Here is a 26,759-nt window from a genome sequence, read left to right on the forward strand (position 1 = left end):
GGTAAAACAAAGATACTGCCTATGTGGGAAAGACCTTGCCTGCACTTAGACAACTAACCATATACCATGGGTGTTACTAGATTTGAAGCTCTGGGAGGTGGGGAGGAGGGACCATGTGTGTCTTTGGGCCATGTCTGTGGGCTGCCATCATGAAGACTAGACTGGATCTTGGCAGGATATCCATAAACATTTGTGAAATCAGTGAACAATATTATAGGTAACTTTCTGAAATGTATCCTAAACTCCACATGACGCAGGCCCTCCCAGGCACCCAGAAATCTCACCCAGAAGTCTAAGTAAAGCCTGGCAACGCACCTGTAAGTGGTCAGCCACTTCACTTCTGGAAGTTTCCATGGCAACATGTATATATTATTTCTAATTTTTCCCAACTTCAGTATAAGGACAATCATGGCTGTCTCTTAATATCCATTGAATAAATGATGCGTGATGGAAAGTTCACTCGAAACAACACGCAATCATGTGGCACAAAGCAGGCCCTCAAATGATTCCTTTCTTTATTGAGAGTGGCCAGGCTGTTGCCATATATATTTTAAATGAAGTCGTTTCAAGGATGACAAAGCAATTTTGGCACAGAAATCTAGGCATGTTTGGTCAGGCTATGCAAAGCTGCCAGTGTCTCCCTTTTAAACCCGCTAATTAAAGCAAGCCCATAGTGTCTCCTTCTCAGCCTGCTTATTAAACAGGCCCATAAACTGCAGAACATCAGGTTTTCTGAGCCCGTCAGGGAGTCAACGATACAAAAGAACCTGAGGAGACTAAACTCCAGAAAGAGGCCTTTGCAGGGTAAAAAAGGCCTCTTATCCCTGGCAGATGGGCAGAGGCGCGAAGGAAACTGTGAACACCCGATCAGGAGAGACTGGGAGAAAATCTAAGGGATTTTTAAAGTTTGTTGGTGGGCTTGCTTGACCCAAGCGGAGAATTCCACGTAGCCAAAACCACTGCCAACTGTCTCTGTGGGAGAGCAAGCCAAAAAGGGGCCGAGGGAAAAGGCTTGAAAGTGGAGAGAAATATCCACTGAGGCCCCCCTGCTCGGGGCAAAGCCTCTAAAGTCAGAGGGCAGGGCAGGAAAGCTAAGGGCAACCGATCCGAGGCACTTTGTATTAAACAGCCAAGAGCCACGGCTGAGAGCTGAGAGAAATCTCTCCAAGGCTCTCTGGAAGGAGAGAGATCTCCCAGGCACCTCTCAGGGTTCGGAAAGCCAGGGGTGCGGTAGTAAAGCACAAAGAGAAGAGAAGGGACCCCGGAGAGCAAAAAATCCTGGTTTTTCAATTCGGCGTCCACTGATTCTTTATTACAGGACGAAGCAAATGAAGACAATTTACCAGTTCATGTGGAGGATGCGGATTCAAAGGTAAAGAAATGCGCCAAAGATAAGGAGCATGCTCTCACAGCTCTTATTTTTAAAGTAAAAACAAAATTTATAAATTGCATGATGGAAAGTAAGTAGTTGATCCGCCTTGTTGAAAGCTACAGCTCTCCTTTCTCAGATAGAAAAAAAGAAAAAAGTGGCTTTCGAGTCTTACTCGGATACATGTGTGTATAAAGTGGGTCAATGAACTTGAGAAGCAACAGAGAGTAGGAAGTTAGAAGAGAAATGGGAGGGTCGTAGGGTCCAGCAGAGAAAGGAGGACAAGCAGAGGGTGGATCTGCGGCTGCGCGGCTCCCTGACACCTGCCGGCAGGTGGATCCGGCCGCGCGGCCAGGCGCGCGCTCCGGGGACAGAGGTTTCCCGCCTCCCTTCTCGGAGTTGATCCACCCGGGCCTGAGCTCCTCTGCTCTCTCAGGCCCAGCTAGCGGCCCAAACTACGAACTCGCCCTGGTCTCGACTTCTTTTGTCATGGATTTGGGGTGTCTGAGTTCTCTGGGGACGGAGAAGGGTCGGAGGCTCTCGAGAGGGGGCGGTGCCTTCCCGCCGACGCCAGCCCAGCACTCGGGCGCCACCACGCGTCCCGCGGGCCGCCCTGCAGCTCCGGCTCCGGGACACCGTTTCGGACTCTGGGCCGCGCGCCGCGGGGTGCGGGGTCCCGGGCCCCCAGGGTCTGGGCGGAGCCGACCTGCTCCAACCGTTCCCGGGAGCCGGGAGTGTGCGCTGCGCGGCGGCGGCTCCGCGGCCGGCCCCTCCCGGGCTGGGTAGGAGAGAGGAAGCCCCGCTCGGCGCCGTCTATGTGCTTCTGCAGTTTGGGAAGGACCGGGTTTTCCCGGGAAGGAGCCCGGCTCAGCTGTGTCGACCCTGGGACGTCTCCTTTCCCTTTCCTTCTAGAAGAAACAGCGTGTCCTAGCCTTCCGTAGGGAAAGGCGCTCGTCACCGTTGCTTCGTGGTGACTTTAAAGTACGTAAGTAAAGCGAGCCCGCCAAGGCGGGCCGGTTAGCTCAGTTGGTTAGAGCGTGGTGCTAATAACGCCAAGGTCGCGGGTTCGATCCCCGTACGGGCCACGCTGTCCGCTGTTTTTCCTTTTGCGGTTACCCCGTCACGTGGAATCTGCAGCCCTACAGCCCCTACAGCCGGTTACGGAGAGTTCTACGCCGCCACTGCCGAGCGGTGCTTCTGGAAGCCTTGTTTTTGTGAAAGAAGCAATGGCGCCCGAGAGTCCGGCTGGAAGGGCTTGTAAAGGAACGGAGGGAGGGAACGCGGGGCGGTAGGGACGGTCACAGGGCCTGCGCCCCTCGGGAGACCCTGCCCTGCGGCAGTCCGGGCTTCCGGAGGCGCTCGCCGCCGCGGCCGCTCCCTCCGTCCGGAGTGGGGGCCGCCCCGGACCCCCGGAAAGAGCAGGAGCTCGGGTCAAAGCCGCGCACGCTCGGCGGGCGCGCGGGAAGCCTCGGGCCGCCTCGGGTCCTAGCGCCCGCCCGGTCCTTTTCCGGAGGTCCTGCCCCGGGTCCTAGCGCCCGCCGATCTTTCCCGGAGTTCCTTCCACCTGCTTCTCCAGGCCGCTGGCTCTGCCCCGCTGGCCGCCCACGTGCTCTGCGCTTCCCCCTGTTGCCGAGTTCCGGGCAGCCACGAAAGTGACATGAGCCATACTGATTAAATAGTAACGTAAGCAGGGCCTGGAGCGTGGGGCCGGGGACGTTAGGAGATGCTCAGTGAATCCCAGAAAGCGGGGCTTCGTCTGTGTGGTCAGTGCTGCATCCTCTAGGTCAAGAACAGTGCCGGGCGCAAAGCTAAAGGCTGAAAAACCTATTTTAAAAAACTAATAAGGAATATTCAGTACTTCATTGTATGTGAAATACCGCACCCACAGATGTGAAGGACGAGGACTCGACAGGCCGATGCTGACCTGGGCGGACCTGCGCTCGCCCACAGCCTGCGAGGAGACTCAGCCCCGCGCCCACAGCACGGAGCCCGGCCCTTCTACCCCTTCCTGCGAGCCTGATGAGCCTCCCGTCTGGCTCGGGATAAGGTAATACCTTCTCGGATCAGTAACTACATGGGCTGCTTCTCGGGCCGCTCTGCCACCTGTCACCACTGTCTCCCCCGTGGAAGGAAGTGCCACCCTCACTTTCTTGTATATTCTCCTCTATGCGTGCAGCTGTAAATATGAATATGCATTTCTCTCAGTGTGGCATAGAGTGTTACATTGTGCGCACTGTTTCGCATCCTGCTTTTTCCTACTCTCTGTGTCTTGGAGCATCTACACAGAGCCGGCACACGGCACAGCCACTGTTATACGCTATTAGGACACAGCCTATTTTCAGTCGAGTTGGTCCGGCTGGCCAGAAGCTGAATGAGAACTTTTCAATCCATTTCCCCCCTGAGTCGGGAGGTACACAAGCAGGGCTGGAGAGAGGACGGGAAGAGGACACCTTTCTTCCATTTTCTGTGATAATGTGGATAAAACACTTTCTGTGAGAAACCATAGGATATTTCAAATAGTACTGAAGTAAGAGCTCCAAACACACCGTTGATCGAAGGAAATTTTGTGTAGATGTGTTCAAAGGTAATTTTCAGGAAAAGGTAAGAGGATGAGTCAGATAGATACACAAATGAGCATGTTGCTAGACAATAGGATATTTTCAACTGTTTCAGTTCACAAAAGTGAAGTCTACTAAACTGTTACAACTCCTAGCATAGATCCTTAAGAGGAAAGAGAAAGGGCTTCTTTGTAGATCCAGAAGGTAGAATCCTATAGCAGCTTGCACACTGTTCCAAACAAAGACTAAGTCATCCCTCAGTCAGTCCTATGTAATTCTTGTTCCACCAGATCTTGAGTTAACAGGGTGTCAGGGTAAATGACAACGTGTTTCTCTGTTTCTATAGGGAAAAGTGCCCTTGTCTCCCCTCCCTGTGCTCTGCAGGGTCTCTGTGGACACCTAGTCAATCTGAGTCTTTACTGGAATCTTCAGAATAGAGATAGATATCTCTATGGATTAAGTTCAGTCTTCAGTGTTTACAGTGTAGAGTATCTCTAAGGCTATGGGCCAGATAGCCTCTAGATAGGTAAAAATGTGCCTCCAGGATTAGCTCAGGGGTCCGTCATGAGATTTCCGGGAGACCATCATAGGGTGCAGCCACTGGCTTCTCAAGGAGATACAGAGAAGTTCCTATTCTTTCTTCAGCTTTACTATAAGCAAGGAGTGAGATTCTGACATAATTTTGTTGTCACTTTGGTGCCGCCATGTACATAACGCGAACACTTAGTAAAGTGTGTTCTCTCTCTTCTCTGATCAGGAAGCATCTTTCTGCTGGCCGAGTCCCTTCATCGCCCCAGCACAGTTTCCAGAACTCAGGGGGCTTCTGGAGCAGAATTCTGGAACTCCGGGCTCGGTAGGATGGTTATGGGCGCAACGTTGTTGAAGCCACGCCATCGGGAGTCTATAGCCAAGCATATCTGGTGGCGTGGTCTTCTCCTGTGAGGCTTTGAAGACTTGTGCTTTGTTGAAGATAAAGCTGGCCTGTGGCTGATTGCAGATGCTTTCAGGGAAGTGAAGTAAAACAGAATGACTATGTATAGGTGTCAGAAGATTTCAAGGGGCCGTAATTAATTTATTACTTAACGATTTTCAAAAGCAAAGGATCTGGTGAGAATTCATAACGAGGAGACTGCCACTAAGGAGTTTCGGTTGTTTCTGTGATACAAAAACGAGATGAGAAAGCCAATCCAAAATAAGTTTTAGACAGGGGTGCCTGGGTGGCTCTGTCCGTTGAGCGTCCTACTTCGGCTCAGGTCATGATCTCATGGTCTGTGAGTTCGAGCCCCGTGTTGGGCTCTGTGCTGACAGCTCAGAGCCTGGAGCCTGTTTCAGATTCTGTGTCTCCCTCTCTCTCTGCTCCTCCCCCATTCATGCTCTGTCTCTCTCTGTCTCAAAAATAAATAAACGTTAAAAAAAATTAAAAAAAAAAAAAGCAAAATAAGTTTTGGACAAAATAGCTACAGCCATAGTGGCCTACCATATGTTCAAAGGAGATAGAAAACACTGCATGGGATTTATAGCAGTGGATGAACACAATTTCCGTAGAGAAAAAGTCTCGAAACAGACATATAATAATCCTGAGACCTAATATGCTGCAAATATACAAATCACATAGTAAGAATAATATAGCACCAATATGAGACAGTTGTGGTAAGTCTGGAGTAAGTTCTACATACTTCTACATTAATTAGACTCCACAGGCAAGTGATGTAAATCCCATTTGAAATTCAGAAGCCCAGAAGATGCCAGATTCAAGTTAAAGAAGTAAAGTTGCGACCAAGTAAACGTTTAAAAAAACAGCTAAAATTATGACTGATTACACTTCACTACTGTCGTCTAATATCAGAGAAAACAGCACCAGGACTTTCTATGTTGATAGAAACATGTCATGGGCAGTAAGAGCACTGATAAGTCTCCAGGAATTTCCCATTCGGTGTACAATTTCTGAAATATTTATATTAACGTTTTAGCCATGCAAATCTGACTTAGGGAAGCCTAGGCCTTTCTCCTCCTCCTCCTCCTCCTCCTCCTCCTCCTCCTCCTCCTCCTTCTTTTCCTCCTCCCCCTCCCCCTCCTTCTGGCATCCCTTCTGATTTTCACCTCTTCCTGTGCAACTCATCAATAATAGCATATCAAATAGCCCTGGTTCTCTTCACTATCTGTCTTTTTGCAAGGGGACAGAACGCATCGTTAGGATTTTCCAGGCACCTTCGGGGAAGTCTCAACCACAGGTGTAGGTGGAAACAGTACCTTGGAAGTTTTATTTGACATTTAGGATTCGATTTGGGGAAGGCAAAGGTTAAAACCGATCAGAACATTTGAACACTTAGGAGAGGAAACAAACCATGATTGCTGGAGAAATTACGTGGTTATTGGTTTCAAAGTTACAATAAAACAGTTAAAACTAAGCACAGAAGGTAACATGACTGTAAAGGACGTTATTCCTATGTAAAAAACCTTTGTTTTCTTCAGGAAGGACGACACAACCAGTGTAAACTATAAAGGTTATTCTGCTAAAAAACAGAATATTTGCTCTCGGAGAAGGTTACACAGGGGAAACAGAAAGAACCGGTCATATTATGGGTGAGGGCACCGAGCAGTTAACCAAAGGAACAAACACATCAAAGTGAAGCAAACCTTCCCAGACTTTGGTATATTCCGTGGCTCTTCAAACTCAGGTATTCTAAATGGAGATAAATAAAATTAACCTGCCAATTTTGCCCATCATTATGTTCTTCCACACCCTGGGACAATCTGGCACTGTCCTGGCTTCAGGAGTCCACGAGGTTGGAACTGATTTCACACTATTGCTGAGATATTACCAACATGGATTGTGTCCGACTGTGCTATCTCCAAATGCGCCAAGAAGTACGATTTTTTAAACTGCGTGTTGGGATTGTTTGTAATGGAACAAGCATTTCAAGTCAAGTTCGTATTTTAGATACTTAAACCTTCAAGATGTAGTTTATTCAATTGCTTACAGTGTTTTTCAACTGCAGCTTTCCAGCGTAAAGGGCCCGTGAAATCCCAGGCTTCTGACCTCCCTCCCAGGGGAACCGACTGGAACGCTGAAGAACGAAACAAGAAACAGGAGGCTCTCGCGATGTAATTGATCCTCAGCGTGAGAAGTGTTCTGCCCGTTCCAGAATGTACATGTTAGGTAAACGAACAAACAGATCCTTAAAAGCCATAGTTCAGGATTTGATTCACAAATCTGTTTAAAAACCAAGGCCGCTGCTGGTAAACGGTCAGATATTCTTATTTCCAAATATTTTTCCTTTCGTTTGAGGCCTTTTTGTTTGTTTATTTTGATCTGTCTGTCTTGCTTTCTCGGATCTGTTCTAATTGTTATCTAAGATTTCCTGTCCTCTATAAAAAAAAAAAAATCTTCACTGAATCTGTTATCTTGCAAACCTTGAAACGTTGGCATCCTGTGTTCTGTGTCGTCTTCTGTCATTCCTCCTGACCTCCTGCCTCCTCCTGTCCTAAATGTGGCAAGAGAGAGAGGAGAGACGATTCCATTTCCTTACCCATCAACCAGGCCGCGAGTGGGGTCTGCGGATGAGCTAATACTGGAGAAGGCCTCCCTGTAATTGTCGTGACTTTGGAGCATCGGACAGTGTTACGTGGGCAGAGTTTGGCCCTCGGTTTGTGAGTTTGACTTCCTACTTCAGACACGGAGTGTTCGGGGTCACTTCCTGACATACCTGTGGCATATGTGTCCCTCCCCGCCCAAGTTTCTGGTAGGGAATGCGCAGGAGTGACACTAATATGTGATGTCTGGGTTCCCAAGGTGTTTTCAGCCTCCACTGGATCGGGTTCACAAGCAGCAATCCTGCAGAATTAGAGGTACTCGAGGCTTGCGACTGAGGTGGGAAAGATAGTGCCCCGCTGCCTCTCTGAGGTCTTCGCCGAGACCCCGGTAACGAGCGAGTAAGAAGGAAAAACCGACCGAAGTTTGTTAACCCGTTTGCCCCGGGTACAGGTGGGGACACCCGGGGAGAACAAGTAACTGTCGCCGTGGCTTAGAAGTCCAGCTTACGCGGCATCTTCAACAAAGAACAGTGGATTTGTGGTGAAGTCATGGGACAAAGGAACGCGTGTCAGGCCAAGGGCGGAGAGACAGGCCAGTCAGTAAAGTTTGTTATTTGATTTCCAGGCTGTTGGGGTCTAAGGTTGTCTGGGGGTGAACCTCCGTCTTTCCCCGCAGAGAGGGCACAAGGGCCTCTTGGCAAACTTCTGTCCTAATTCCTCCCTCTCGCTTTCAGCTCACAATAATCCTTGTGCCCAAGTGGCATATCTGGGGGTGGCCTAGTCCGCCACCTTCGCTGTCTTGTTTGTTCACATTCCTTTGGAAGTTGGGAGGGGGGAACTGCTATGAATAAACGATGAACTCAGGGTTGCTGCGGTGTGAACGGGACGCCGGGCGCCGGGCTGGGCCGCTTGCGCTAGGTGAAGGGACAGTGACTCTCAGGGGACCCCAGTCAGAACCTTCGAGGTCTCTACATAAAACGGAAAAGCCCAGTGAGCAGGCCAGGGCTCCGTAGATTCAGGAAGGCGCCGGTCTGTTTGTGGTTTATTTCCTCCCCGAGCTCCAGTCTCTCCCCTTGCCCAGAGTGTGCGTCTGATCCACAAAGGCGGCGGTTCCCGGGCCCGCACAAAACCAAAGTGGCGAGGGTCCAGGTCTGGCCGCTGTTCTCTTACTTGATCTCAAAAAATAAAATCGGAGTCTGACTCAAGCCAGACACCCTGGCTTATTCCCTGCCTGACACGGACAACCACGCTCCCTCAGCTGAAGATGTCCCAGGTTCAGAGATCTGGGACCGAACCTCCAAGCCACAGTGTGGCGCATTGCTTTCTATCTCTACTGCAAGGCGCCTGTCACTCAGTTCTTAACCCAGTCTTACCTGCCATCTGCAAACCCGTCACCTTCTATCAACTACAGAAACCTTCCTCATTTTCCCTTCACCCCAGGCCCTCAAAATGGGATGGCAGTGACCTGGCAAGAGACTCTCCTCGCCTGGAATAACAATTCAGCACGGGCTTACCCGCCACACAGATTCTTTAATGCCCCTCCGACATATTTAGTGGCACCTTCCACTATGGAAAAACAGAAAACTAAACAAAGAAGGCCCCGCTGGGATTCGAACCCAGGATCTCCTGTTTACTAGACAGGCGCTTTGACCAGCTAAGCCACAGAGCCCCTTTTTGAGTTTATGTTCAGTTATATCATATTTATACCGTTTTCTGTGAGTTGTAGCAACTTGTCAGAAACTCACTTGATTTTGTGACCAAGAGACGATATCTGTGTTTCCGAGCTTGTACTTAAACGGAAACCTCCAACACTTAAAGAAGATGCATTCTTCAATGCAAGAAAGGTTTAAGATTTTTCAAATTAAAAATGGGTTAAATTCCTATTTCATGGCGACTCTCGCCATCTAGAGGACCTGTTGGTTATTGCAACACATTTTAATTTTGTTTCTTCTTTAAATCCTTTGTCCGCAATCGGGAGTCACTAGCCGGTCAAGCCCTTTTCTAGGTATGGGCGATAGAACAGTGAACAAAAAATAGACAAAACTTTCTTTTCTGACAGAATTTGGGTTCTAGAGGGAGGTGAAGAAAACACGTTCCAACGATTTGCCCCAACCCCTACCCCCCCACCCGCCAGAGAGACAAGGAGGAATGTAAGAACGAATCCAACTACTGCCAGGTTACAAACCCACGGGGCGACCTTCTGAGCTGATTTCCCGCACTGGAGCAAGACTGTCACGCGTCCCTCTGTTATATCTAACTTGGCTCAGGACAGCAAGCAGAGACGAGCACACACCGAGGCAGATTTGGGGCCGCCCTGCTTCCAGCGTGCCCAGACCAGCCACTGTCAGGCCCTTTCTTTCCAAGACAGTCTGGACCCCAACAGATCTGTTGCTCGGTGGGGAGTTCTGCAGGAGGACACTTTACTCTTGGCACAGTCTCGTTCCGTTCGCGGATTGACCTGCTGGGTTAAAACCGCCTTGGTCTCTGTCTTTGTCAAGACAGAAGGACTGAGAAGAGGGTACGGAGAAGGAGAAATCAGGGCAGAGTGTGACAGCCCCCACGGGATGCTGTGGGATCTGGGCTTGGCGCAGGGCGGGGGTCTTAGCAGAGTCACAAGACCTGTCCTCTGACAGGTTCTGCGCCAGGTGGACGAAAGCAGAAGGGGACTGTGGCACCTGGGGCCCGAGTGCGGCTCAGCGTGGAGAGAGCAGGTGGGGCCGTCATCCTGAGACGTTTAGATGCTGCTTTGTGCGTTCTGAGCGACAAGGGCATGTGCGTTCCTGGGCAGCCACAAAGGACAAGACGCTGCAGGGGTGACAGATCACTTCGGAGATCTCCTGGGGACAGGCAGATCTCTGTACACCTGCTTTCCTCTGGAAGCCCCGCCCCCCTGGCTCTCTTCCCAGCCAGCCTAGCCTGTACCTAACCCGGTTGGCCTTTTCTTGTGTCGCTTGAGGGTTATGCTTTCCCTTGGTCCCCAGGTCCTGCTGCCATTCCTCTCCTGGTACCAGCTCGTTTGTTTACGGTACGGCCATTTTGAGGTGTATTTTTTGCAAAGTTGAAATTCCGTGCACATATGTTACACATTTACATAAATGGCGTATTATCTAGTTTTATGCCTTCCAAAAAGATTATGACTAGGTACGCCAATTTGACAACAAATTATGTTTAAAAACACGTACTGACCTCAAGATCCGTCAAGAGTTGTCCTGTGCTCCGAAGTCATTGCTTCTAATGCCGTATAAATTCCCATAGTGGGCGCTCCCACTGTCTCCTCTCTTCCGTCCCAGTGATGGACTCACCCAGGTTGCCTCCACTGCCCCCCGCAGGCCCCCCCCCCAATTCCAAATAACACCGCCTTTTCATCCACCCCCTTTACATACGTGGTGGAGGGTTTCACTGGGATGTGCGTGTAGGAGCAGAATGGCTAAGTAATCCCAGCGTGCTCTCCAGTCCACACTCCACCGCTGTGCACGCCCCTTTATCCTGGTCTCGACGCTCAGCACGAGTCAGCTTTCTACTTTGTAATCTAATATGTGTCGAGCGATGCGTCTCATCACTGTTGCTTCGAAGTTTGCCTTTATGTTTTCTAAACACTTTGAGCATCTGTTTATATGTGTGTTGGCCATTGGCATGGACTCTTATAATCCGCCTGTGTTCTTACTGAGGCTGATGGATCTTTCATGTTGATTCGCAGGGGCTGTGTGGTGTATCGTGGTTATTAGACCGCTGTGAATCTGGGATCTGGAAAGATCATCCACTGTTATGTTACCCACTGGCCTGTTGATGGAGGAACCTAATGGCGGATCCTTATTTTGTTAAGGGTTTGTCTTTCCCCCTGCCCCATGGTTTGCCCTTTTGAGGTTAGGCTTAAAGGGCCTTTCTCTGTTACTAAGTTAAAAACTGTTCTCCTCTCTAAACAAAAAAATGTGTCGATTTTCTTTTTCACGTTTGAGACATCGATCCATCTACTTTTCTAGATAAGTGTACTGGTTTTTTATGACAATCTGTTGGAATTGTGTCTTCCGGTTCTCAAGAGTTTTTTGGTTCGGTAAGGGTGCCCAGCAGGTGAACTTGTTCACTTAGCGTCCTATGTTTCCTTTCCCTTAGCTGCTTCACGTTTTTTACGCAATTTCATATTTCATAAAATTATGTGTTTTTCCTGTTAGAACATATGTCTGCAAGGTTGGGGAGAATCTGATTATTCCCTAACACACAGTACAAGTCATAGCATGGAAAGAATACATTTTAGTTTATTTTTATTATTTTTTAGAAGTTTATTTACTTATTTTGAGAGAGAGAGGGGCAGAGAGAGAGAATCCCAAGCAGGCCCTGTGCTGTCAGCACATAGCCTGATGCAGGGCTCGATCCCACATACCGTGAGATCATGGACCTGAGCCAAAATCAAGAGTGAGACGCTTAACCGACTGAGCCACCCAGGCGCCCGTGTAAAGAATATATCTTAATAAAACACTGTTTGAATGATATTTTATGAATTTCCCAGCAGATAACCTTGCAAAGATTTGGTTTTTGTTTATATTCTTGTAAGCCTGGGCCTAAGTTGCGTAGAACTCTGACGTCAATCGCAGGCTCCCTAAGCTGAAAACAAGTATTTTGGTTCCTGGAAGAAAAAGAGAGGAGGATCCCAGTTCTAAGTTGCTGTGACGGATGAGTGGGGAAGGTTCTGAACTTAGAGTCTGAGGGGGTCCAATCCTTGCTTGTGGCACACAATCTTGTCTTCTAATTGATCCTTTTCAATACGGACTGGAAACCCCTCTTATTGGTTCCGGAAAACCTATGCATTTCTGTTTTTGTTCTCAGGCTCTTTGCTTATTTTTCTCTCTCCTGTAATCCTGCACCTTAGGACAAGAGCTGGGGGCAAAAATCCTGCTAGGCAGCATTTAATGGGGGCACGACTGGATCTTTGCATCGCGGTCTCCGCCCACCACGGATTCGGCATAACCGTCTCCAGTCCGTCAGCGTCTAAGTCTGCTGTAATTTGATTCTAAGCAGAAATGAAAACTGAGAAGAGCCTGGACAACACCACGGAACACCCAGGATTACATGGCCCACACACAGCGTCCTGGGCCTCGTGGCCCTCACCGGTGACTTGACTGTCAAAAGTCTCCCAGCCCTTCACCGAGGTTCTGGAGAGTGGGGCCTGGAGTTTGCCTGAGACGGTCACAGCCGCATTGTGTCAGAGGAAGGGAGAGAGAGAGAAAGAGAGAAAGATTGTGTAAGGGAGGTAAAATCTCTCTTCTAAGCTTTTAGGGTTTCTGGCCGGGCCTACATATTAAACTGATATAAAACAGGTTAATAGAAACACACATTTCATGAAGCAATTTTGACATGGGGGGGGGGGGGGTTGCTCACACAAAGTCTCAAAGCAGTTAGAGCCCGGTGCTCACGTGCTAGGTTGCACGCACGTTGGGAAAGCCGGGCAAGAGAAGGGGTTTGGGCCTAGGGCAGTGAGCCGGGGCCAAGTGAGTAGCAGGTAAGGGTTGGTTTAACCGGGTTCGGTGCAGATTTCTCCTGGCCTGGTCTCGGTGATCAGAAGGGTCCTTCCCCCTGGGACAGGGAGGGCGCCTCTCACCTGGCTCCTTCACCCCCTGCTCTCAGGAGGAAAAAGGCAAGCGAGAGAGTTCTTCCTTCCCCTCCTGTTTTTCCAGCGCCTTTAACTCAGAATAATCAATATGCCAGACATGCGTACTTGGGGGTCGCGGCTCGAAACCAGGCGCGTCTTGAACCAGCGGAGGAACCCGGAGTAGCCCCGGCGCGCCCCGAGGGGGCACCAGTCGAGAACGCTGCCGCCCCTAGTTTCTTCTCGCGTGTTCCCACGGGACTTGGCTCGAGGATGTTTCAAGCTGGGGCGCGAGCGGGACGCGCCGGGGGGCGCAGTCCGGGGCCGCGACTCCCTCGGCGCGGACGGGCTCGTTCTTTCCGGAGCGGTGGGGGGGACTGGAAACAGTTTTCCTTCGACGTGTTTGCTCGGAAACTTTTGTATGGAGAGACCTGCAGGCTTCTGCCGGCTTGCGGTTCCATAGTGTAGTGGTTATCACGTCTGCTTTACACGCAGAAGGTCCTGGGTTCGATCCCCAGTGGAACCAGCTCTGGCGGCGCTTCTTTTCCGCGCCCGGTCGGACGCAAACCGAGCGGGCTTGCCCTTCAGTTTTAGCGGCTTTTTTTTTTTTTTTTTTTAAACTTTAGGCTTTGACAGCGCCGATGGAAAACCAGAACCGCGAACCTCTTGGGAGATTCACCTTCATACATCGCTCAGCTGGAGGCGGGTGCAGCAGCGTCAGGGGCTCCCAGAAAAAGAGTCTCGTTTCCTGCCACGTCCAGCCGCCGTCAGAGGCAGAAAGGAACCGGCGTCCGTGAAGCCCGAGTTTTCTCCCCAAGACACCGAGCGCCCGATGTGCAGGGATTCCTAAAACCGCAAACCTGAGCGAGGGATTCAGGTCAGCAGTGCGCAGCCTGGGCCTCCGGGCCGGGGCGACCCGCCTCCCGGCTGCGCGCGCCAGACGCGGTAGGGGGGGCGGTTCTGCGCTGCAAACAAGGGACACCGACCTCCCGGGGCCTCCCGGACCGGCTCCAGTCCTCCTCCACCACAGACACCCGGAGCTGCCAGTCCCCTTGCGAGTGCTCTGCTCTTGACTAGGCATGGAGAAGCCAGCGTTGTTACGTATTTGAAGACTATGTTACAGAAAGGGAATAAAAGACGGGGGAGAAGAGCCGTGAGGATCAAGGCTACGATAGAACCATGCGGAGAACAAACGGATATGCCCAGAGAGGTGGGAGACCGCACTGAATGCCGAAACAGGCCTGTCGACACGGGGAAAGAGGCTTCTGTAAAAGAAAGAGGTATTAGCAGAAATGAAAAATCCACAAAGCGGAAAAATCCACAAAGCGGTATCCTGGAAGATCAAAAACACAGTGCTGAAGGAGAGAAAAAAAAAAATAAGTAGAGGGAAAGCCGGAGGATGTGCAAAATTCAAGTAATATTACTTCTAGAAATAATAGGGAAAATGCAAGGAAGAGAACCCCCCCCCCCCCCGAATCAGGCACATATCCCAGCCCTATGCAAAAAATTCTAGGTGGTCAGGGATCACTGAATATTCAGTACAAAGGATAAAAATAATCTGATACTTAACTACTGAGGAAACAGAAAAGAGCCTAAAATATTCCAGAGAGGGGGGGGGAAAGAAAACACAAAGTGGACCCGTTGACAGACTCACTGACTTTTCAAGATTGAGGCCAGAAGCTAGAAGACAGTGAGGCAGCGGCTTCCAGTCTTCAAGACCAAATCCAGTCTAGATGCCACGTGAAACCCAACTATCCATCAAGTATGAGTGTGGGAGAAGTTTTCAAAAGTGCTTTGCCCTGTGAAATTTACCTTTACTCCTGCCTTCCCCAGGATCTAGGTAAAAATGAAAATGCAAGTCGAGAAACAGGGAGATACAGAAAGTTCCAGATGCAAATGTGAGGCAAGAGGGGGGTGGGATTGCGGGGGTTCAGGAAGGTCTGGGGAGGAATTCTTCCCGGAGGTGCAAAGCTGAGGGAAACTGGGATGTGGAGAGACACCCTCGAAAGAGATTTCAATAACTTGCGCGTGAATTTGGGGTTGAAATAAGACCTATAGAAAGCCGTGCAAGTAAAATTAAGGTCACTCATTCCTTGTGGGAGGAGCAATCGTGGTCTGTTAGGACGATTTCAAACTGGAAAGGAACATATAAGAATTGAAAAGGAATAAATAAGGAATCATCAGTTGCAGATAATATGATATTATCCACAGAGAAAAGAGAGGATCGAGGAACGTTTAAAGTCAATACCTGAGTTTGGCACGCTTGGTACTTACTGTGCGTAATTTTAATTCAGAAACATACAGAAAATAAGGCCTAAAAATTATACCCAAGAATGAATCCGACAAATTGATAATGTTTACACAGGAAGAGTCATAAAATATTATGGAGAGATATCAAAAACTGCTTAAGTCACCACAGAGAAACACTGTATCAAGGGGAGAAAATGCTTTATAAGGGAAAAATACGAAGTCTCTTTAAAATTATATATATTAAATGAGAGTTCCGTCAGAACTCCAACAGATCCTAATACTTGGAAGAACCGGAGAGATTTAGCCAGCTCCGTCATTTTTTAAAATGTTTACTTACTTATTTTGAGAGAGAGCGCGGGAAGGGGCAAAGAGAGAGGGAGCGTGAGAATCCCAAGCAGGCTCTGCACGGTCGGCGCAGAGCCGGACGTGGGGCTCGATCTCACGAACTGGAAGATCTGAACCTAAGTCAAGAGTCGGCTGTTCAACCGCTCAACCGACCGAACCACCCAGGCACCACGCCCGCTAAATCATTTTTAAAAAGAAGATAAAGAAGGTAGGACGGCTTCCTCTTGTAAATACTAGATGTACCGGAAAGGATAACAATATGCATGCATTTTCGCAGAGATCGAGAAGTAAGCCAGTGGAGCAGAATGGATGGCACAATATCGAGGCCAATAATGAAACCATCATATCCGACGTGGGCGGCAGGGCGGGTCCAGAGGGCATGTCCACTCTTCATTAAGTCTTCCTGACTCAATTACACGTGTTGGGGAAAAGTCCACACTTCAAAATGTACGTCGAAGTTCATGATAGGCGGATCAAAGGCTGAAATACGAAAAGCAAAGCGTTTAGGCATTTTAGCTACGGCGGTGGAGGAGGATGGCTAACAATTCTGCCTCGGCCAAGGGACTACCGAGAGCTGTGAGGCAGATCCCACGCGAATCGATGTCTCTCTGTCCCTTGAGCCCGCTCTTACCTGTTCTGTTCAGCCTAGGGCCTGCTGCTGTCCCTCTCGCCTTCCAGCCTCTGTCCGGGGCAGTCTGTCCTGCCCCGGGCCTCACACTTAGAGGAAAGACTGGAGGCCGGGCCTTGGGAGGCCCGCGCGGGTGAGGTTCGGGTCAAGTGTGGGGCGGCCTCTGATGTGTCCGGACGCGGGCCGGGAGCTCGTGCTCACTGCCCAGCTGGTCCCCAGGCGGGACCTGTATGCGCGCAGCTCTCTTGCCCCGGGTTCTTTGTGAGGCCTGGCTATTCCCTTTTAGGAGTCTAGCTAAAGCCTGCCTAGGGCCCTGGAGGAAAAGCCCTCCGCCTCTCCTCTTGAAAAGCTTTCCAATCTGAGCAGCCGTGTTAGCACGAAGGAGGCGCTGGTGCGGCCTACGTAGACTCTAGAGTCGGCCTGCTGCCCTCTTGGGAGATATGGCCCCTGCCCCGGGCGCTCCCTCTGATTTCCGCTCACAGGACAACAGAGCTTCTTGGACGTAAATCTTTCCTTTTCCCGATTCCCTGACTTGTGGCCAAGCTTCCTCTGATCTGCCTCCCCCCTGACCTCGCTGCGTGCTTTCCCCGAACGTATATAACCTACTATGGCGAACGTCTTGGCCACGACCGGCTTTACCCGCGGCCTCGCCGAGATCTTGAAATAAACCTTAATCCTGAGGACGGACAAAGAGCTCTTCCTGCTCTTGGCTTCTCCCCATCAAAATGGCACGGTGCGGCGGTCAGGCCCCTTAAAAAGATGCTGACTTTGGCTCCAGTGTCCGCATCATCAGCACCGCGCGAAGCCCTCCCTCCGTGGAGGTCGCGACGCGCTTTCTTGATTTGCCAATAACGACAATGGCTCGTTGGGTCGCTTTGGGGTCTGTACCTCACCGAGCCAGTGCCACCATGCCCGTCACGCCCTTACATCTTCAGAACAGTTGTAGGAAGTGGTAATTCTCCTTCGCTTCCCTTGAGAGAGGAGGACGATGGGGCGCAGAGAAGTTTAAAAGCCGGATCGTGAGTGCCGTCGAGGAGGGCAGTTTCCTGTCTGCGGATGTGGCTGGCATGCTGTGTAGGCGGCTCCCAGACCGATATTCACGCCTACGTAAAAGGACTCCCTGGACGAGGCGGTTTTTATCACCCCCCGCCGCTCAGTTTAGACCGGATTTGCCACTGAGGTTCATTCAACGTTACACAATAGAGCCATGAGCAGAGCATCTAATATATCTAATATAAATCTAATATACATCTAATAGAAACACGCACATGGTACCAGGTAAACATACGGGACACGCCAAGCAAGCTCTGGGCCTTTTGAGCAAATCACAGAGCGTAGGTCTTCACCCCGCACTCGCCTGGTGCTACATGAGAGTTCGGGGCCAGACCGAGGACACCAACCCTCCTGCTACTAAGAGGTGGCCTCTGGGCCACAGCGCATGACCTACTCCTCGGGCCACTAAGAGCTGGAGAACATGTGTTCTGGAGAACTCCCGGACCAAGCCGTTGGTCTCTGTTCTCAACCAGTCTCCTCGTTCACTGGTGGCGAAAGAATCGACAGGAGCTGGTCCTTCTGGGTCCATACGCACTTGACCCCTGTCCTCACCATGTAAAACACGCGCTTGATCCCCGTCCTTGCCCCTGTAAGACTGAGTGGAAGTAACACACATAACAGAGAAAACTGAGTAGATGTGGTACGGGTGACCCTGGGTGACTGGTATGACTGCGGTCGGGCCACTGGGGCTGCCCGTGAGGTGACCCCGGCAGTACAAGAAGCCTCAGTCACAACGTCTCAGAAGCTTTGTGGGTGCGAGCGTCGGACCCTACGTCACCTAGACAGTTGGGGAAGGAACGGGGGCCACTGAAGCCTTAGGAAGGGAAAGCTTTTGGAAATCGGAGATCTTCATGCGGAAATTTGCTCAAAGCTGCTCCAAAAATATGACAAAATAGACAGCAAATAGTATTTTTTTGAGCGTTCAAAATCCACAAGGCCCAGGAGAGAGGAGACGCCATTTGTGGGTTGTCGAGCTCCTGGGAGTTCTTGGGGGTCTGGGGGTCTCCTTCGAGACACCTCCACCTCAGCTCAGCTCTCCCTACACCCGCCTGACCTGTCCACCTGCCCCTTTCTAAATCATTCTGGAAACGGGAGAGGCTAGAGGTAGGGGTTCTTCTTCTGAGCCGTATTCCCCCCCCTCCCCAATTTTCTCCAGGTGATCAGAAGGTCACAGTTTTTCAGCCCTGGCCCAGCCACCATACTCAGCAGGCGTGATTCATAATCAGGCCTTTGTCCCTAGGGAAGACCGCCATCAGCAACCTGGGTCTGCGTTTGGACAGTCATTTCCTCCTGTCGAAAAGGAAAAGGTCTCTATGTGTATTTTTGTCACTTCAGTTTCTTCTTGGGACTTGCAGCCAGTGCCCACAGGGCCACGGGACTTGGGCATGGTTGGGGAGAACAGCACTAAAAAGAGACAGGGATGCCTGAGGTCGGGCTGGTGGTGAAGGACACGGGTCTCAGGCGTCCCCTGGTCGCGATGAAAAAGGCGGGCACCACACACTCCTGCCGTGACTGGGATTCGAACCGAGGTTGCTGCGGCCACAACGCAGAGTACTAACCACTATACGATCACGGCGCGCCACCGCGGGCCACCCGCTCCCGGCCCGGCCTTCCTCCTTTGTCAGCAACGCCTACCTGTGTCGTCGGGAGACACCGGCACTGGGCCGTCCGTCCTTTTTTTTTGAATTGCTCACCCCGAGGACTGCTCCGCCCTCCCCGCTCGGATACTGTGCTCTTGGCGAGCAAACCGAAGGGGAGGAACATTAAGTTCCGCCACATGGACGTGGCCGACCCTGGCGGCCCCTCGCCGGCGGCGGGAACGCTCGCGAACGCACCACTCCCACGTCCCGGCCCCCGCGGGTCTCTGCCCGAGTTTTACGACGCGTGGTCCTCTGCGCTCTGGCCGCAGGCTGGAGACGTGCTGCCTCGGAGAGAGGCATCCTGGGACCCCTTTGTGCCCCAACCGGCCGGAATCTGCGGGGCCCGGCGCGCAGTCCGGGTCCGGGGTCTCCGGAGCGCGCGGCTGGGTGCCGCCCGGTGCACCTGCCGGAGGTCGGGAGGGCCCGGCCGGCCTGCGCCCGCACCCCGCGCTGCCCGCAGGGGCTCCGGCCTCGTTCCGGCCTCTTCCTCCTGCCTCCCCGGCTGCCAGAACCGGGACCCGACTGCGCGCTGCCGGCGTGGACCGGAAGCCCCTCGGGACGGCCCTGCCCCCTGGCGGGCTGCCCTGCCCTCTGCCTGCTCTTCACCCGGTTGGATCCAGTAGCTTCAGTTCGTCCGGGAAGCTTTTCCTGACCTCCCCTCTCCTCGCGACACAGTCCTCCCAGTGCAGGTTATCCGTGGCGCACGGGGATGCTCCAAGAGACTCTTGCAAACCTCATGAAGAGTACTACACCCGGGGACTTAGAGTAAGGCCATGGCTTCTTCTAATGACAACGATTCTTTATGTAAAAGTAGCCTCTGACACCTACTGAGCCATTATAGTTACTGAATGCGTGACGTTGGGACACAAAGTAGATATGTGTCCACAGATAATCCCCAGGTGGTCTATGATCTACTGAATCATACAACTGGGTACTCACAGTAGCATCTTATTTGAAAGTGAAATTCTATAGATAAGACCAGAACTGAGATGGTCTGGGGTGCGTGTGTGATGCAGTCTGAACTCCTTTGGTATCTGTTCCTACTGCCTGGCTACGCCTCCTTTAACCTCCTTCAATAAGGTCGTGGTGAACTCCTTAAGACCAGTTAACAGAGGATTGGCAATCATGGCCCGTTTCGATTGGCTTTGCAGAGCATTCTAGCACCAGTAGAACTGGATGGCTGTGCATTGTAAGTTACAACTCAGCCCAAGGGTAAGGGAGATCCTGTCAGCACGGCACTGGGTGTGCATCCGAATGTATTCGAGTCACCCCAAAGTGATTACCAGCGGGCTCCTCCCATGAAGGCTGTTAACCATCAGGTGGAAACGGTGACCTCTCTGTGGGCATCAGTTAACCTCTTTCCCCGGCCAAACAGAGAAGGCAAGATTCTCCCTGTACAGAGTTGGGTAGGTTCACATCAAACGCTCACCAACACCCAGCTGAGTGGACCACCATCACTGCTGACTGTCCTGCTTGCCAACCGCAGAGGTCGCTGCTGAGCGTCCTTACTGGGCCACTTTCGGGGCTCCATCAAGTGGCCACTAGTTAGCGATTTGATTATACCAGACCCTTCTTTCACGGAGGAAGCACTGATTTTTCCTTACAAGGTAGACACCTATCTGGGGCCTGAATTTGCTTTCCTTGTTTATATGTTTCAGCTCCTACCACCATCCACGGGCCCACGGGATACCCTTCCCGTCATCATGGAACCCCAAACAGTGCCTCTAAGTCGGGCACATACTTTGAGGCAATGGCCTTGTACCCATGGTATTCACCGGTCATAACATGCACGCATCACCCAGAAGCTAGCGGCTTGATAGAACTGTGAAATGGCCTTCTGGAAGCTCATTATGCCACTAACTGAGATGAGGATCTTCAAGTTTTTGTCCTACAGGGTGTTCCTTCCAACCGCGCCTTAAAACAAGGGGCAACACAGAAAGCCATGCCCTCTGTATTCAGAATACACGGATCTGGGAATCAAGGCGTCAAGGTGAGAATGGCCCCTCTCATCATTACACCCGGTAATCCATTAGGAGACTTTTGTATCCCACCCCTGTGAACTTCAGCTCCGAGGGCTTGAAGGTCTTCATGCCCAACAGAGCGATGTGTCCAGGAGGGAGCATTGTCAGTTTTCAAATTAATTGATTAGTCAGTTTCAACAAATTTAAAGGCTGAGAACGGCCTCTGCGCATTTTAGTCTCTCCGTGCCACTGAACCAATAGGCAGAGAAAAGAGTTCCTCTTCTCGCTGGGATGATTCATCCCAATTTCCAGGAAGTAATTGGGTGTCTGTTATCCAATGGGGGTCAAAAAGATACTACTGGAACCGAGAGAAGCTTCTAAGTATTGTTTGCCACCAGCCCTGGGCACTAAAAACATTGTGGCGGAACAATTTAAAAAAAAAAAAAAAAAGACTCGCAAGGACATGGGTCCCACGGGAATAAAGGTGTAGATTTTACCCCCATGTGTGTAAGAATGCGGCTAAGGTGCTCGCAGAGGTCAGGGTGATAAGGAATGAGTTTTTAGAAGGAAGTGAGATGGCTAATTTAAACCTCCTGATCAGAAGCAGGATCCCTAGTAGCTTTGTATTCTGTCAGCTGATTATTTCTCACTTTTTACCCCAACACCTTCTAAGAAGGTGGTAACATGTTAAATTTAAGGTGGGTCTCTGAACAAACTGAAATTATCCGGTGAGCAGGCTGCCAGTTCACCCTCCCATGTTGGAAATACAGAGTTTTCCTGTGGGAAAGGACAAGAGGAAGTGCCGGGGAACAAAGGGAAGGGCTGGGCCAGACAGTTGCTCTCCCCTCCTTCACCGGCAGGGAGGCTGACCTCCGAATCGGCCAATTCAATCTTTGCCCTCCGGCTTCCCGGCTGGATTTGGCAGTTTAGACAGAGGAAGGAGCACCCTTTGTCTCCAGATTCCCTTTCCTCCCATTGCCCTCTGGGGCTGGGAGGGTGGGGGGTGGTGACGGCCTACATGGATTAGCTTCTCTGTCCCTTGTGACTTCTTAACGACTTGCTCCCTGCTCTTCACACGCCAATGAAACGATATCAAAGTATTCAGTCTGAGCGTCCTTTTTCTGGTGAAACACTAGCTGCCATACTGACCTCTTTCAGCTTACATGCTAGTGAAGTTTACAGACATTAAACACAAATACAAATAAGATATGTGTTTGTAAAATATGGTAATTGATAAGGAGTTTAAGAATCTGGTCTAGTAACAGCGAATGGCTGCAGAACGCGTAATGTGGATCAGGATTCGGGAAATACCTCACCGAGAGATGATTTTTTTATGAAAAATGACATAAAACAATAGTAGGATAATAGGAGGTTGGGGTGCCTGGGTGGCTCAGTCGGTTGAGTGTCCGACTTCGGCTCAGGTCATGATCTTGCAGTCCGTGGGTTCGAGCCCTGCGTTGGTCTCTGTGCTGACAGCTCGGAGCCTGGAGCCTGCTTCAGATTCTGTGTCTCCCTTGCTCTGACCCTCCCCTGTTCATGCTCTCTCTCTCTCTGTCTCAAAAATAAATAAATGTTAAAAAAAAATTAAAAAAAAAAATTAGGAGGTTATGCAAAGAGTGACCGGATGGACAAGCACTCTGGGCCTTGAAAACAGCACATGTAAAGGTCCTGAGGCAGGAAGAGCCATCACCTATTTTAGAAGCAGTAAACAATCCCTTGTGATTAGAGTGTTATGAGAAAGAAATAAAGCAGAAAAGAAGTCGTGGATGTAGAGAAGGCCGTGCATGGTGAACCCTTTGCTTTATGAGTGTGTGTCTGTTGTGTCTCTGTTCTCACCTCACGCTTTTCTTTGTATCCCGAAGGCTAGAAGACTATAGATTATATTTCTTGATTCCTTTGTCAGCAGGGTTCTGGGTAGTTTCCGCCAGTGGGAGGCAATGGGAGGGAAAGGAGAAGCCAGGAAGAAAGAATCTAGTTGCTTCTGGCAATGGTTCTGGTTAGGTCTTGAGTGGGGAGGTTGAGGGGGTTGGGGGGACAAGATCACTGTAACACAGCATTCCTTCCCCTGGGAAAGGGACGGAACAAGCCGAATACGATCTCTTTGTGCAAACTGATCTCCTGAAAGGACATTTTGGAAACTGACTAGAATGTTCAGAGAGGCTTCTGATTTATTTAGCGACAGTGCCAGGCCAAAGCAGAAGGGCCCGTCCCTGACAGGGCTTTCTAATTCTGATCTGATAATTTTATTAGTTCATAAATGTTTCAAGCAAGCAGAGTATGGGATGCAATGATTTCTCCACAAAGACACCAATTAGTTTCGCAATTCTACCATGAATATAATGCGGTTAGCTTTTGAGGGGTCAAACGATATTAATTTGCACAGGCAGTTTTGCCCTCAGAGTTCTTTTGGTATTTTCCTTTGTGTTATGCCAAGGGAGATCTGGGATCTTAAACTTATATGCCGATGGCCAGTTGTGAGTGTAGGTATCAGTCATTCTTGTAAATGTCAGAACTCCTATCAGGTGCTGAAAAGTCTGAATCATGTAGTTACTTTGGGGGATAAATATTAGATATTTTGCTTTGATATTAAACATTAGATCTGACCTTACAATTGTTCCCTATACCCCATGTGTTACAACAACTCCATCTAGTAATAGGTGAGATGAAGGAGTAAAGAATAGAACGAGGAAAAGAATGTATTAACTGTGATCCTCGTTTTCAGGAAACGACTACTGTAAACATGACTTGAATAATGAAATCTAGTTTTATTCTTCCTCATTAAAAAAAATATATTTATGAAGCTTGTTTATTTATTTTGAGAGAGAGCGGGCGCGAGCCCAAGCAGGGGAGGGGCAGAGAGAAGGAGAGACAGAATCCCAAGCAGGCTCCGCGCTGTCGGTGCAGGACTTGAACCCACGGACTGTGGGATCACGACCCTCTGGGCCAAGATCAAGAGTCGGACGCTTAACCAACCGCGCCTCCCAGGCGCCCCTCATTTGGCGTTTGTTAATGCAAATCTGACCATCTACACGCTACTCCTCTGCTAAAATCTTTCAACATGTCCCTTCGAACCTTCTCAACCAAGGTTTGCACACTTTAGACCAAAGTACAGAAGACCAGGTAGTTACGAGAAGGGCAGTTACGTACGGGTTCTGTGTTGAGGTAGATAATATCTTGATTTACAGAGTTATCTTTTACCAATTGAGAATCTGATTGAATCACACTGTACTTTCTTGGCTTACGCCGTGGGAGCCTACACCATAGGCTGGCGGCTTAAATAACAATGTCAGAGCAGGCATTTAGTTCGGCTCTCACAGGAAGCCCACAGGAAGCCCGGAGGCCAGCACGGAGGAGGCCGTGCCCAGCTGTGGGGAAGGACAGAGGCCTGTCCGGGCTGCACTCCTGAGAAGCCCCATCCCACCAGACGGGCCCACGATGGCGGCGCCATGACAGGAAGCCCCTGGGCAAGTGAAGAGGAAAAAGTGGGAAACCAGCGTGTCTGTCCTTGAATTCCTTCTGACGAGACCAGGAACCTTCCGGGACTCCTTTGGGTCTGGCTTGAGTCGAGGCCCCAGAGCCCAGGGTCTCCCCAGTTTCCCCAGCAATACATTTATTTGTCGCAGTTCTGGAGTCTAGGAACCACAAGATCAAGGTGCCGGTACCATCAGTGTCAGCTGAGGGCTGGCTTCCTGGCTGGTAGAGGCCATCCTCTCACTGTGTGCTCACGTGATGTCTCTGTGGACTGTGGGGAGGCAGGTGTCCTAGTCTCTCGCTCTTTTTTTTTTTTTTTTTACGTTTATTTTTGAGACAGAGAGAGACAGAGCATGAACAGGGGAGGAGCAGAAAGAGAGGGAGACACAGAATCTGAAACAGGCTCCAGGCTCCGAGCCATCAGCACAGAGCCCGATGCAGGGCTCGAACTCATGGACCGTGAGATCACAACCTGAGCCGAAGTCGGACGCTCAACTGACCAAGCCACCCAGGTGCCCAGGTGCCCCTCTCTCGCTCTTATAAGAGCACTAATCCCATCCTGGGGATTCTACCCTCATGACCTCATGGGAAACCAGTCACCTCCCAAAGGTCCCACCTCCTAGTACCATCCCATTGGAGTTTAGGGTTTTAGCCCAAGAACTAGGGGGTGAGGGTGAGATACAAACACTCAGCCCATAGCTTTTCTTTTCTGGGTTGGAATTAGAACAATACCCACCTCATCTGTAGCCCAGAGTGGTCTGTATGGAATCTCCCTTCCATGTGCTCTTGAAAGGCTCCCTCTCCTCCCCTTTGGGCCTCAGCTGTTCATTCTGAAGCGTCCACATCATGGTGTAAGGCTGGATTATTTCCCAGTACCGGGAGAGTGGGGTGACTGGCTGGATCTGGAGGAAGGAGGGAGGGCCAGTGGAAGATCCTCTGTAGTCTTTAAATTGTTGTTTGTTTGTTTTTTTAAGTTTGTCTATTTAATTTTAAGAGAGACAGGGCGGGAGGGGCAGAGAGAGAGAGAGACAGAATTCCAAGCAGACTTTCTGCTGTCAGTGCAGAGCCTGACATGGGGCTCGATGTCACCAACCATGAGATCGTGACCTGAGCCGAAGTGAAGAGTCAGATTCTCTACCACTCAACCGACTGAGCCCCCCAGGTGCCCGCCCCGCCACTTCCCCCCACCCTGTAGTCCTTATAACTGTTTTATATCACTTTCCCTTTGAGATGAATCAAGCATCTAATACAATCTTACGGGAGTAGACAACATTAGTAAAAATTTTTTAGAAAGTCTGTAGATTTTCTCATTTCTCTAAAAAGAAACCACATCCCTTTTGAATTCCCCAATGAAAGTAAAGAGGTGATACCAGCCATATGTGTTAAAAAGTAAGTTTTACAAACACCGTCACAGACATTACTCACCGTCAGTGTTTACATGCATGTTAACGTATGTCAGAGACATACAAATGCGGGGCGCAGACCCCCCTCCGGGGAAGCCTTGCTGTCCAGCTGCAGAGGGAGTGCGGTTAGAACAGCCGCCGAGCAACTTCAGGCTTTGCCCGAGTGACAGGACCTGACCCGGCTCAAGGCCGCGCCCTCGTCCAGGGCAGCCTGCAGCCCGCACAGAGCAAAGCGGGGACATGCACACTGGGCCGGGGGGATCTTTGCCCAGTGCGAGACATCGCTGACGGGCGGCTCAGGGGTCTGTGCCCCCACGTTTGTCTGGCCCGCGGCACGGTCTGACCCTCTGACCCTCTGTCCGGTCCTAGTTCCTCTTCCTCCTGTCACAGCTGTTGGTCCTTAATAACATCTTGTATCCCAAACTCCACCTGGGCAACCTCACCTGCGTTGCTCTGTCACCATAATGTTTGTCCTGGGCCTCTGGCATTTTATTATTGCTTTATTCAGTAGGGCTTCCGCGAGCTAAGACCAGGACTAGTGTGGGGGCCCCGGGAGGCCGCCCCAAATGGACCTCTATGGCGTATTGATTATTTTGAATGGGAGCTTCTTGGGAAGCAGCAGGTGCGAGGACCTCACACCATCTTCGGTCCCCCGGGAAGCAGGAAACATCTCCCTTAGGAAAGGTCACCTCCCAGGACGGAAAAGTAAAAGACCACTTATCACCAGAGAAAGTGAATTGAGAGTAACAAGCCTTGTGACGTCTCTCGCCAATCAACTACCTCAGCCCAACTTTTACTTAAAATTTCTTACTAATTATAAGATTCCCAAACATCTGTTTTCTTTACCCTGTCAAATCCTCACTTTTTGTTTTTTTTGTTTTTTTTTGTCTGTCTCAAGTGTATGGAAATTGCCCGCTTTACAGTCTGTTCAAGTGTCAATTTCATTATTGGGCCTCCCCACGCACA

At 50.4% G+C, this 26,759-nt stretch overlaps 1 protein-coding gene, 1 long non-coding RNA gene and 3 other non-coding genes across 5 annotated transcripts in view; 3 read left to right on the plus strand and 2 right to left on the minus strand.

The window, feature by feature from the left end:
* Window positions 1–26,759, plus strand: part of LOC109252608 (histone H2B type 1-C/E/F/G/I) — a 490,736-nt gene that overhangs the window by 443,401 nt on the left and 20,576 nt on the right. The window lies entirely within an intron of this gene.
* On the plus strand, window positions 2,381–2,454 carry TRNAI-AAU (transfer RNA isoleucine (anticodon AAU)). The gene has a single exon. It is a non-coding gene; the product is annotated as a tRNA-Ile (tRNA).
* Window positions 9,057–9,130, minus strand: TRNAT-AGU (transfer RNA threonine (anticodon AGU)). Its single transcript has one exon. It is a non-coding gene; the product is annotated as a tRNA-Thr (tRNA).
* TRNAV-UAC (transfer RNA valine (anticodon UAC)) lies at window positions 13,496–13,568 on the plus strand. The gene has a single exon. It is a non-coding gene; the product is annotated as a tRNA-Val (tRNA).
* LOC109252646 (uncharacterized) lies at window positions 14,987–19,464 on the minus strand. Its single transcript, XR_002074112.2, has 2 exons — window positions 18,954–19,464; window positions 14,987–16,117 (listed from the first exon to the last, which is right to left on the minus strand). It is a non-coding gene; the product is annotated as an uncharacterized LOC109252646 (long non-coding RNA).

Source organism: Panthera pardus, unplaced genomic scaffold (genome assembly GCF_024362965.1).
Source record: "Panthera pardus isolate Hobbes unplaced genomic scaffold, ASM2436296v1 HiC_scaffold_17, whole genome shotgun sequence".
In the NCBI taxonomy this organism is placed as follows: domain Eukaryota; kingdom Metazoa; phylum Chordata; class Mammalia; order Carnivora; family Felidae; genus Panthera; species Panthera pardus.